The sequence below is a fragment of the Benincasa hispida genome, chromosome 1, assembly GCF_027475165.1.
Source record: "Benincasa hispida cultivar pf3 chromosome 1, pf3_genome.v1.1, whole genome shotgun sequence".
Taxonomy (NCBI): domain Eukaryota; kingdom Viridiplantae; phylum Streptophyta; class Magnoliopsida; order Cucurbitales; family Cucurbitaceae; genus Benincasa; species Benincasa hispida.
This window is the reverse complement of record NC_143478.1, coordinates 48,532,569-48,545,102: the sequence shown is the minus strand read 5'-3', so window position 1 is coordinate 48,545,102 and position 12,534 is coordinate 48,532,569. Positions and strand designations below refer to the sequence as shown.

Genomic DNA, 12,534 nt, shown 5'->3' with positions numbered 1-12,534 from the left:
GTAAAACAAACTCTTCCCCCTTCCAAAACCCCTTCTTCGCAGCATCCTACCAGCCGCCGACTCTCCTTCTCTCCGCCCAAACTTCAGGTAATTTTAATTTAATTGTATTAAATTATTTGGGTTTTTATTTGCTTGGAGCTGGAGTTTGAGATAATTTAATATGATAATTGGTTCAAATATATTGGTTAAGATATTTGGAATTTTGGATTTGATTAATTTTTTTTTTTTTTTTTTTTTTTTTTTTTTTTTTTTTTAAATATGGAGGGATTTGAATTAGCTAGAGAATCTAAGAGATTAAAATTTTGAGAGGGAAAAGGAAGATATTTATGTATTTTGTTTAAACAAAAAGGAATTAACTTGATTGGTTGGACTATAATATAATATTTTATTTTATTTTTCTTTTATTTTTTTTCTTTCCTTTTTCTTTCTTTTTTTTTCTATTTTTCTTTCTTTTCCCCTTCCGTTCTTCTTCCAGCCGCTAGACCCCCTATCTCCACCTCTCTCTTGCCTCTCCCTCTCTGCAACCCACACGTTTGCCCAACCGTCGTCGGATCTGAAGCCATTTGTCGGATTTGAAGCCGGATCTGAAGTCGTTCGTCGGATCTGAAGCCGTCGTCGGATCTACAGGCCGGATCTGAAGCCGTTCGCCGCAGCTCTGTTCGTTGTCGCAGCATCGCTCGACTGAAGATCTGAAGCCGTTTGCCGTATATCTAAAGCCGTTCATCGATTCTGAAGTCGTTCGCCGCAGCTCTATTCCTTCGGGTTGCGTTCAACCGACCATCCGACGACCGCTTCTTAGACTGGCCGACACCCATCAGTCTTTTCGTTGTCGGACGGTGTCCTTAGGTTTTCACTAGATCTTGAGTTTTGGTATAAGTTTTTGGGTTTTTCTTGAAAATTTACCCATTAAAATTTTTTCCCAATACTTATTTAACCCATAAATTTTGGATGATGGATTAAGGAATTTGAGGATATTAAACCGCCATCCAATAGTGTTTAAGGTTCGATTTTGGTATTTTGGGTTAAATTTGATTTGCCCTTATGTTTTGGGGCCAGAACTTGAATTCTTGGAAGGAGTTGTGTAGGAAAAAGTTTGTTGTCCAGTTCTTTCATTGATCGACTTTGGAGGTTGGAGTTGAGATCTTGAGGTGGTTTTGGATCAAACCACTACTAGGTAAGGTGTGTCGTTAATTTTTTGTGTAAGGGATCACAGTTAGTCTCATGTTCCATCTTATTTAATTTATGCATTAAGGTTACAACTATTAGTTATGATAATTTTTAACTTGTTTAATTTGTACTCTTATATTTATATCATAAGAGAAGGAAGTTGTTAGTGCATCAACCACACATGAGGAAGGGAAGAAGGTGAAGGAGATGGAAGCTATTAGTGTACAACCGATCTTGAAGGTGAATTATATTATGGGGTAAATTTATGAGGTAAATTTACTATTAGTTACTTATAAAATTATAACTTGGTGGTTTTAGGAGAAAGTTTCAGAGAATGCGGGAAATGATGAGGAAGTGATTGCTATTAGTGTACCACCGATCTTGAAAGTGAATTGTATAAGTCCCATGTTCTTCTATCTTATTTAGGAATGAACAAGTGATCGAGTTTTGTAGCATGTAAAAAGTGAAGACTTTATCAATGGTGGCTTATATCGCGTAAATAAATGTTATTTGTTTATGATATATTATCACTTTATTATTAGTAGTGTGTTCGATCTATTATTGTAGGTACTTACACTCGTTCATTGTTGATTCAAATAAAGGGTCAAAGTATATTTTTGTAGAGCTCAGAACCTTTGTAGTAGGTTAATGACTTCTGAACACGGTCATTTACTATAACCTTCATGTTCTATACTAATTAGTTGTATATTTTATTTAGTGATCATTCTGAATATATACTATACTCTTTGACGAATATAGGGCAATGACCATTTTTCAATCTAAAAAAAATTTGCAAAAGACTCGAAAAACCACATTCTGGAAAACGGTAAAGGTAAGTATAAGAGCATTGAAAAAATTAATAGGATGATATTTATTTAATGCATCTGTATGATATGTGTATTAATTATTGGCTTTGATGAAGTCGGAACTGTTGAATGTGGGTATTACGTTATGAGATATATGTGAGAAATCGTAACTAAAGAGAAGAATATTATCACAGATGCGGTATATCTTTAAACTACTTATATATATTGTAACATTATAGATAGTGTAAATAGTAAATAAATATATATATATATTTCACTTTCTATGTTTTATAGATTGATACGAGGAGCTCGTACTTGCAACTTGAATTGGATGAAGTACGCGTGGAATGGGCTAAATATTTAGGTCACTATATCTGATGGACTTCCTATAAATTTTGTGTATGTGGCTACATGGGAATGCCCAAAACTTTTTTTGTGTAAATGTTTTGTTCAGCCATTATAGGTTATATACTTCAAAGAAATGTGTGGTTGAGGATAGAATTTTAGTCTTCTGATTTTTGGAATACATAGCACATATAGATTGGTCTTACAATTTTGGAATTATCATATATTGAGGTGGGTTGATAGAATATACTGTTGTACAATTGATCTTATAAAATTTTGAATCGTTCATATAGACATGAGTAATAGAAGAATGAAATTGTTTATTTTAGTATTCTGAATTGTTACGTTGGATATATTGGACTGATATGTAGACTTGAAATATGTGCAACTATTTATTTTAGTTGATGAAATTTCTTATTGGAACAAATGTAATGCAGGAAATGAGAAATGGAAATTAAATTCGGATGTTTAATTTGGAAAAAAAAACATAGATGACATTAGAAATGTGTCAAGAATTAGATTACTTGACCATTATTTCGTGTCAAGATAAAAATATATTTGACAAATAAAAAATGTCAAGAGTAATGACAATAATAAGTGTCAATAATTAATACACTTGACATATCATTAGTGTCAAGTGTATTATATTTCTTGACACGAAAATTGTGTCAAGAATTATTTCTCTTAACATTTTTACAGTATCAAGTTATCACATTATACTTGACAGTCGAAAAGACGACACTTTTACTAGCGTCAAGTATACCCTCTACTTGACATTGGAAAAACGTCAAGTAATCCAATTTCTGTAGTAGGGCCTCCTATTCATTTTCTCATATTATGACTATGAGATATGACAAATGGATGTCAAGACTACTTTTCTGAATGGTAATCTTGAGAAGACCATTTATATGGAGCAACCCGAGGAATTCATAACCCAAGGTCAGGTGCAAAAGGCTTGCAGACTGAATTGGTCCATTTATGGACTGAACCAGACATCTTGATCTTGGAACATAAGATTTGATATTGTGATCAAATCTTACGACTTTGACCAAAACGTTGATGAACCTTGTGTCTACAAGAAAATCATCAACAGTTCAATAGTTTTCCTAGTGTTATATGTTGACAATATCCTACTCATGGGGAATGATGTAGGTTTACTGACTTTAGTTAAGAACTGGCTACCGACAAAATTCCAAATGAAAGATTTGGGAGAGGCTCAGTTTGTTCTTGGGATTCAGATCTTTCTGGATCCAAAGAACAAAGTGCTAGCACTGTCTCAGACATTGTACATTGACAAGATGTTAATCAAGTACTCGATGCAGAACTCCAAACGGGGCCTTTTGCCTTTCAGCATGGAGTTACATTGTCTAAGGAACAGTGTCCTAAGACACCTCAAGAGGTTGAGGAAATGAGACGGGTCCCCTATGCATTTACCATTGGCAGTTTGATGTACACCATGTTATGTACTAAACCTGACATCTGCTACGCTGTGAGGATAGTCAATAGATATCAGTCTAATCCAAGACAAGGTCATTGGATAGCCGTTAAGGACATCCTCAAGTATCTTCGGAGAACGAGGGACTATATGTTTATGTATGGTTCTATGGATTTAATCCTTATAGGATACACAGACTCTGATTTTTAGACAATAAAGATTCTTGAAAGTCCACTTAAGGATCAGTGTTCACTTAACAGAGGGGCTATAGTGTGGAAAAACACTAAGCAATGGTGTTGTTGGGAATGTCTTAGAACTCGCAGTTCATGTTAAACATTCTATTTATCAATAATAATAAGATATTGATTTTGTATTCTATTATGAAAATCCAATAAACATATCCATGGCTATAGTCTGAATACTGTAACTTTATGTAGTGACATAAACAGGATCAAGTTAAAAATATATAGCCTAAATGGTCTAATAAGTATATAGATGAAATTGGGTATCTCATCCTGGTAACACTATTGGATGCGGCTCACTCTGTAGTTGTTACAATAAGTTGTAATGTGCTACAAACGATGTGATCCACAGATCGTTCATGTTGAGACATATGAGTGGGGGCATCCTATGCAATGAGTTTTCATATAGACTGGACCACAAAAATAGTTACTTTTCTTTATAAAGACCGTTTACTATTAAAACTGACTTTTTCATTTATTCAGTAACCTAGGTTAACTCGATCTTAATCTTGAGCTAGCTATGAACTCCAATTTATTCGGGATTATCCTTTGATCTGCAAACGGTGAGAGTAGTCCAACAACACTACTCAATAAGCCTCCCATTTTGGGGATAAGACCAGATGAATAACTTGGGACGTAGCCCTACAAGATGAAATTCACTCCTACTCGATTTAGGGTTAGTAGATAGGTTGTTCTCTTAAGTACTGATTCCAGGTCTTGAATAATCAGGCCCCCGCCTTCTCATGATAGAGAAAGGATTTGATTCATAGGTGTTATGAATAAAAAATTGTTCATTAGAGGGTTAGTGGGAACTTAAGGCACAAGATGTATTCATAGGGGTAAAACGGTTATCTTGACCCAACTGTGATTATGAACAACCTATGAAGGATTGACTTACTGATTATGGTAATATAAAGTGGACATAATATATCTACAGTGAGGGGAGTTCAACTATGGACTATAGTGAAGTGATCCATAAGTTAACGAATAGGGATTAATTTGGTCTAATGAGTTTAGTCGATTAATATCGGATCGTTGGAGTCCATGATCTGTAGGTCCGCGAGGTCCCCCTACTAGCTTGTAAATGGATAAGCTTGAGAGTAGCTTGATAAGTTAATTTGAAATGTTCAAATTAGAATTAAACGAAATAGGAGAACTTATATTTAAATATGATTTAAATATATGAAGATGAATTTGTGTAAAAATTGATTTAATATTTGATATTAAATTAATTAGAATTATTTAAATGATTATTTAAATAATTATTAGAAAATTAATTTATGAAATTAATTTTATAAAATTAATAATGTTTTCAATTTTAAAATCAAAATTGATTTTGAAATCTTATTTGATTTTTGGAAAAAAATCAAAAGTTACAAAACATGCACAAAATGGAAAAATGACTTTTTCCATTACTCATCTTCTACTTGCTCACAAAAACACTACTTCTTTTCTTCACATTTACCCCAAGCATGAGCTGTAATTCATGAAGTGTTTTTCTTTGCATGTTCACCTACAATAAATAAAGAAGACTGGAGTGACTTTGAGGCATGCATTCAAAGAGATTTTACTGAAAATTTCGGGTTGAAGAAAGAGTTCTTCAAACAGTGTGGCGCAGTGAGCTTCTCCTTTGTTTTCCATCGGTTCAAGCTGTTCTTGAGTCCCACAACTCATTCTAAAGCTCTAAAAGGATAGTGGGGAAGATCTTGAGGTGGTTCACAGTGTTTTTTGGAGAATACAACTGCTGTTGATCAAGATCTTGAAAAGTTCTATAAAGGTATGACTACAATCCCTCTTATATTAGATGAACATGCTTTAGTTTCTGCCAAAATTAGTGAATTTGAATGCTTATTGATCCTTGTTGCTTCTGTTGCATGTTGATACACTCTTACAGGTGTATCGCTGACTTCACCATGGAGGTCGAATATGTAGCGTCTTGTGAAGCTGCTAAGGAGGCTGTTTGACTTAGGAAGTTCCTGACTGATCTGGAAGTTGTTCCAGACATGTCTAGGCCCATCACCCTTTATTGTGATAATAGTGGTACTGTGGCGAATTCTAGAGAGCCTCGGAGTCACAAGCGAGGCAAGCATATAAAGCAAAAATACCATCTCATCAGAGAGATGATGCATCGAGGGGACGTGATTGTCACGAAGATAGCTTCGAAGCACAACGTTGCTGATCCTTTTATAAAGACTCTCACGACTACAGTGTTTAAGGGTCACTTACAGAGCACAATGTATATATGTAGCATGATCGCATAACGTGAACGCAATCTTAGGAAGTGTTCTCAACCCGTCCCCTCGCATACTCATTGTATCTTTCGTGTTATTAACTCTTTTCTCAATTTCACCGCATAGAACCCATACTGTCACTTTAGTCCCTATGTTTGACCCTGGGCTTACCAAGCAACCTAATAGAATTTATACTTAGATTTTGCTAGGAAAACTTGCATGCGCAACGCATACTCCACCATTGCAATATACACCATTATTTCATCATATTCACAACGCATCACTATGCGATGGTCTAGCAAAAGCTATGCGATCGTTTAGCTCATTGTCTAGCTGGGTATCTATCGTGTAAGAACACTCCACGATCGTTTAGCTAACTCCAAGTTGTTGTTTAGTAAATCTAATTTACTTGACAACTATACCGTGAGTACTTTCCGAGTGTGGAAATCTCAAATTCACAACTTTGCAAATCTTACTAAAATTAGGAAAACATTTTTCCTTTTATCTCATGGTTACCATGAAACCACCAATAACCTCCCACTTAATTGGTTATTAGAGAAAAAGAGATAATTATCCAATAATTAATATTATTATAAATATAAATGATAACCAACTTACCATAATATATTTATAACATATAGTTTTAATGTTTCATCTCATGAAACATACAAACCTTAGCTCTTTTTCTATTCCATGGCACTTAACGTAAATCTCATTTACATTAATCCTCCATTTGATGTATGTCATACACCATACCGACCATATAATATATAATCGAATTACCTCTTATCAATTTGAACATTTCAAATCAACACCAAGAACTGATCCTCAGCTTAAATCCATTGAGCTACTAAGGAAACCTTATGGACCTGTAGCTCGAAGCTCCAACGATACGTGAATAATTGACTAAATTCTTTAGTCACGAAATCCACCATCTGTTAACTGCCAGACACTCCACTAAAGACCGACAACTGAACTCTCCTTACTACAGATATATTATGTGTCCATCTTAACCAATCAACAGTGCGACAACTCTTTACATATCACTCGTAAGTACAATTCAGCCAATAACCGTTATGCCCCTGTAGTTACATCTAATTTCTTAAGTACCACTGATCCCAAATAAAACAAGTCCCCAAAAAGGTAGGCATGTTGAGTTGGCAATCTGGCCACTCTCACCCATACTAATCAAAGGACCGCCTTCAAAGGTAAGAGTTCTCAAAACACTCAGGATTGAGGTCGTGTCACCTATGGTCGTTTAGGTGAGATGTAAGTCTCTAGTATCAACGACGTTATATACAGAGTCTAGTTATCTTGTGGTTCAGTCTTATACAAACTCTTTGTATAGGACACCCCCGCTCACATGTCTCCACATGAATGGTTAGGATCTACCATTTATAGTACTTTACAACACTTGCAAATGCCTATAAAGCGGGTCGTATTCGTAGTGTCACCAGGATAAGGTATCCCACTTTAATCCTTATACTACAAACCTATTTAGGTTATCACTTAAGGCATGATCCACTTGTATATCACATATACATGCTTAGGTTACATAAGATAACCATGGAGCTTTGTTTATTGGATATGAGTAAATGCCAGAATGAAATAACAATTATTTTATTCATAAACAATCTTTATAATTACAAACAACAAGATTCCGGGAGAATTAGGACACCAATCCCAACCATCTTCCACTCGTCCTAATGCCTCGAGAGACTAATGTACAATACAAGAAAAAAAATGTACAATATACGATAAACTAGCATATCCCAATATCATCTCCTACTTGTCCTAGACAAGATGCTGCATGTTTCGTAGACCCAGACTCTCCAGGTGATCCTCGAACACTTTAGCCGTGAGAGCCTTTGTAAAGGGATCAGCAACGTTGTGCTCTGACACGATCTTCGTGACTATTACATCACCGCAATGCACAATCTCCCTGATCAAGTGGTATTTTCGCTCGATATGCTTACCCCGACGATGACTCCGAGGCTCCTTCGAATTTGTCATAGCCCCGTTGTTATCACAATACAGAGTGATAGGAAAATTCATATTTGGAACAACTTCCAAATCTGAAAGGAATTTCCTCAGCCAAACAGCCTCTTTAGCTGCTTCACAAGCTGCTACGTATTCAACTTCCATGGTGGAGTCTGTGATGCATCCTTGTTTGATGCTTTGCCATACTACAACCCTTCCATTTAGAGTAAAAACTGACCTCGATGTCGATTTGCAAGAATCTCTATTGTTCTGAAAATTAGAGTCTATGTATCCTATAAGGATCAGATCCTTATCTCCATATACGAGCATGTAGTCCCTCATTCTCCGAAGATACTTGAGGATCGACTTGACCGCCGTCCAGAGATCAAACCTTGGATTGGACTGATACTGACTAACAATCCCTACTGCATAGCAAATGTTGAGTCTGGTACACAACATTGTATACATTGAGCTTCCTACAGCTGAAGCATAGGGAATCTGTCTCATCTCCTCAACTTCTTGAGGTGTCTTTGGATATAGATCCTTAGACAAAATGATTCCATGCCTGAAGGGTAACAAACCCCTCTTGGCATCCTGCATCTTGTACCTGATCAACATTTGATCGATGTACGATGCCTGAGATAGGGATAACCTTTTTTTCTTATGATCCCGAATGATCTGGATCTCTAGAACGTACTGTGCCTCAGCCAAATCTTTCATTTGGAACTGAGCAGCTAGCCATTTCATAATGTCAGTCAGATACCTTACATCATTCCCAATGAGTAGGATATCATCCACATACAGTACTAGGAAAGTTACTCAGCTGTTGATGATTTTCTTGTAAACACAAGGCTCATCAACGTTCTGATCAAAGCCAAATGACTTGACTACAATGTCAAATCTTATGTTCCATGATCAAAACACTTGTTTTAGCCTATAAATGGACCTATTAAGCTTGCAAAATTTTTGCTCTTAGTCTGGAACTATGAACCTCTCTGGTTCAGTCATATAGATGGTCTCCTCAAGATTACAATTAAGAAAGGCAGTCTTGACGTCCATTTTCTATATTTCATCATCATAAAATATGGCTATGGACAGGAGTATCCGGATAGACTAGAGCATGAAAACAGGTGAGAAAGTTTCCTCATAGTCAACTCCCTTGACCTGGGTATAACCCTTTGCCATGAGTTGAGCCTTAAAGGTTTGCACCTTTCCATCTACACCTTTCTTTCACTTATAGATTCATTTACACCCTATAGGTCTTACCCCATCAGGCGGATCAACAAGCTCCCAGACGTTATTGAAGTACATAACTCCATTTTCTGGTTCATAGCTTTAATCCATTCATCCTTGTAAACACCTTCCATTGCTTTCTTAAAAGACAACGGATCCTCGACCCCATCATTAGAAATGACATTTTGGGATTCAGTTAAACCCATGTAGCAACCCGGTGGGTTCATAACCCTCCTACTACGTCAAGGCAATCTCAACTCTTGAGCTGGTTGACTAGATGTATCGACCTTAACAACTCTTGTTGAACCCCTAGTAGTCTCAGCCTCACTAGAAATCTCATGCAAAAGGAGCTTACTTTGTGGCTTATGATCCCGGATGTGGTCTTCTTCCAAGAAGATAGCATTTGTGGAAACAAACACTTTGTTCTCACTTGGATCATAGAAGTATCCACCTCTAATTTCCTTGGGGTAGCCTACAAAGAGGAAAACCTTCGAATGCGGTTCCAACTTCTTCGGGTTAGTCACTAATGTCATACCTTCCTCCTAATCCCCAAGACCGAGAAGGGAGCGTGAGGGTAAACCAATAGTATTCCAAGACAATATTTAAATTTAACATTCCCCCCATATCTATTAAGGATTTCAACATGTTTACAGCACTCTATCTGTCTTTCATACACATAGTTTAATTTCCTATATTCTTTATTACATGATCCGAGTCGTGCCCTGAGAATTTACCAAGTCCTAGTGTGATGGTGGTTAGTAGACTCCTCCCTGAACACTCCGCTTTGCTACCTGGGAGGGGAGGGGGATATAAGAAAACATTTGGAAGAGTGTGAGCTATTAAGCCCAGTGAGTGGTTCTTTAAAATAATAATCACTTTGCAAATCATATCTTTTGGGAAATCAATCACATAATCATAATTCCAGTATAATTTATGCATGATCATGTATATGTTCATCCAATCAACATCCTCCAGTCCCATGCTATACGTGGCATGCTCATATCATGGACACATGAATCATCATAACTTTTTATGGAAACTTTCCTATAACCTACTTTTCCCGCCAATGTGTACATCGACAATTCTTTATCCCGCTAGTCATGCTTAGGTACTTGACTATATTCCCCGTCGGTCGTCACCGATTATTATTTCCCGCTGACCGAGGCCGACTATATTTTCCCGCCAAGCACCTTTTGTTAAGCATGCTAACTATGTAATCTGGGTATAATCTCAGTTTCCATAGCAATTTCACAAACAATATCATGGAAATCATCATAACATCATAAGCATGTATTTTGCACTTATTTACATATCAAAGCATAAAGCTAAGTAAACACTCACCGTCAGCAAGATTTTTCACTAAAATCACCTTCAGACTACCTTCCTGAGAATTCCTCCATATCAATGGAAATTCTTCAATTAATACTTGTTATATCAATAAATAATGTCAAATTTAGTCAAAATATCATTATATATTGAAAAGACCAGCTTACCCTACTCAAAATTAGCCAAAATACCAAAGTTAGCCTCTTTAGAGGTTATTTGGTCAAAGATAGGCAGTTGGGCGTTGGGCAGTAGGCAGAGTGGGCATGCTGTGCCGCATAGGGGTTGACGCGTTTGGGCGTGCGCTGGGCGTGATACGTCGCACAGGGAAGGTAGTTGTGTTGGGCTGACGCACGGGATGCGTCGAGCAATGCGCGCGCAGACAGACGAACACAGCACTGCGTGCACGCAGGGTGTGGGCTGGCTGTGCATCCGGCTGCCTCAATGCCGACCTTGTTTCTTTTGATCTCCAATCAACTTGGCAGCTTAATACCTCAAACGTCACTCTCTTAATATGCTCTCAACACAAAATTTAGGTGCTGGTATGAATGAATTCCCCTTACACAACTCCCCTATTTATAGCTATTTCAAACTCACCCCATGTTGACAACACAACTCCCATTTGTCTCACTTTGGAGCTTCCAACATTCACTCTACCCAGCCTATCCTTAGCCTAGCCTTGAGTTGTTCTCCTTCCAGCTTGCTAGCCAAAATCCCTTTTGTTGCATGAAATATCCTTTACCCACCTCATGCTTGGGTGATAAGACTTCAATTGCATGAAATCTCCTTTAGCCACCTCCTACTTGAATTTTATGTGATCTTCCTTTTGCCACCTAAATCCCTTAAATACCTCACATATTTCTCTACTTAATTATTTAAGTCTTCTATTCGTATACCCTTGGCATTCTACCTTGAATTTTTCAATCAATTAGCCTTACATTTTATCCTTAACGCATAGCAACTCACCTTTCCCTTATCGAAGTTCAACTTAGCCAACGCATGAGTTGGTCATCACCAATGCATAGGGTGGCTGCTCACCCTTGACGCATGGTGCTGACCATCGACGCATGGTGTGTTGCCTAGGCACTTGCACGCTGGATCGGCCGCATGGGCACGCTCGGCCGCATAGGCATGCTCGACCGCAAGGAGGTGCGCTTGGCCTGGTGCATCTACGCATGGTTGCTCAACAACGCATAGGATGGTCGCCTGCTTACCCGTTCGACGCATAGGTAGGGCACTCATCGACAGATGGACTGCGCGCTTGACATACACCATTGACGCATGGGCTGCGCGCTCGCCATCGATGCATAGGCTACGCGCTCGGCCTATGGCCTGTGCGCTTAGCCTCGACGCATGGCCTGTGCACTTGGCCTCGATGCATGGCTGGCACACCTAGCATGCTCACTTTGATGCATGCTTGCTACCCGTGTCCTCATGTATGCCTTTGTGTTGGTTGTATGTAACCCTTAGCCATTTTTCAAGTCTTCTAGCTTCCATCCTCCACGCCTTTTTGCGTCCAACATGTTTTAAGCCTTTCACAGGCATTTGGATTTTGGTCACCTTCTTGGATAATTTTTATGTTTTCCTCCCTTTGTCTCAATATCCCTACTTAGGATTTTTCTTCTCTATTTAACTTCCCACTTTAGATTTAATGTTAGGGTCTTACAACCAGCACATATGCCACACAGCCCCAACTCCTGAAGTGGCGTAAAATACCTTTACGGACTCTCCACAGCTTAAAAGGTGTTTTAGAAACACATTTCGAGGGAACG

The 12,534-nt window shown here is 37.8% G+C and overlaps 2 long non-coding RNA genes across 2 annotated transcripts; both read left to right on the top strand.

The window, feature by feature from the left end:
- The first annotated feature begins 354 nt into the window (after positions 1 to 354).
- On the top strand, positions 355 to 1,689 carry LOC150038505 (uncharacterized). The gene is made up of 3 exons (XR_016531539.1): positions 355 to 1,174; positions 1,319 to 1,407; positions 1,486 to 1,689. It is a non-coding gene; the product is annotated as an uncharacterized LOC150038505 (long non-coding RNA).
- A 3,834-nt stretch (positions 1,690 to 5,523) lies between these two features.
- On the top strand, positions 5,524 to 6,440 carry LOC120089261 (uncharacterized). Its single transcript, XR_005485123.2, has 2 exons — positions 5,524 to 5,772; positions 5,890 to 6,440. It is a non-coding gene; the product is annotated as an uncharacterized LOC120089261 (long non-coding RNA).
- Positions 6,441 to 12,534: the final 6,094 nt, after the last annotated feature.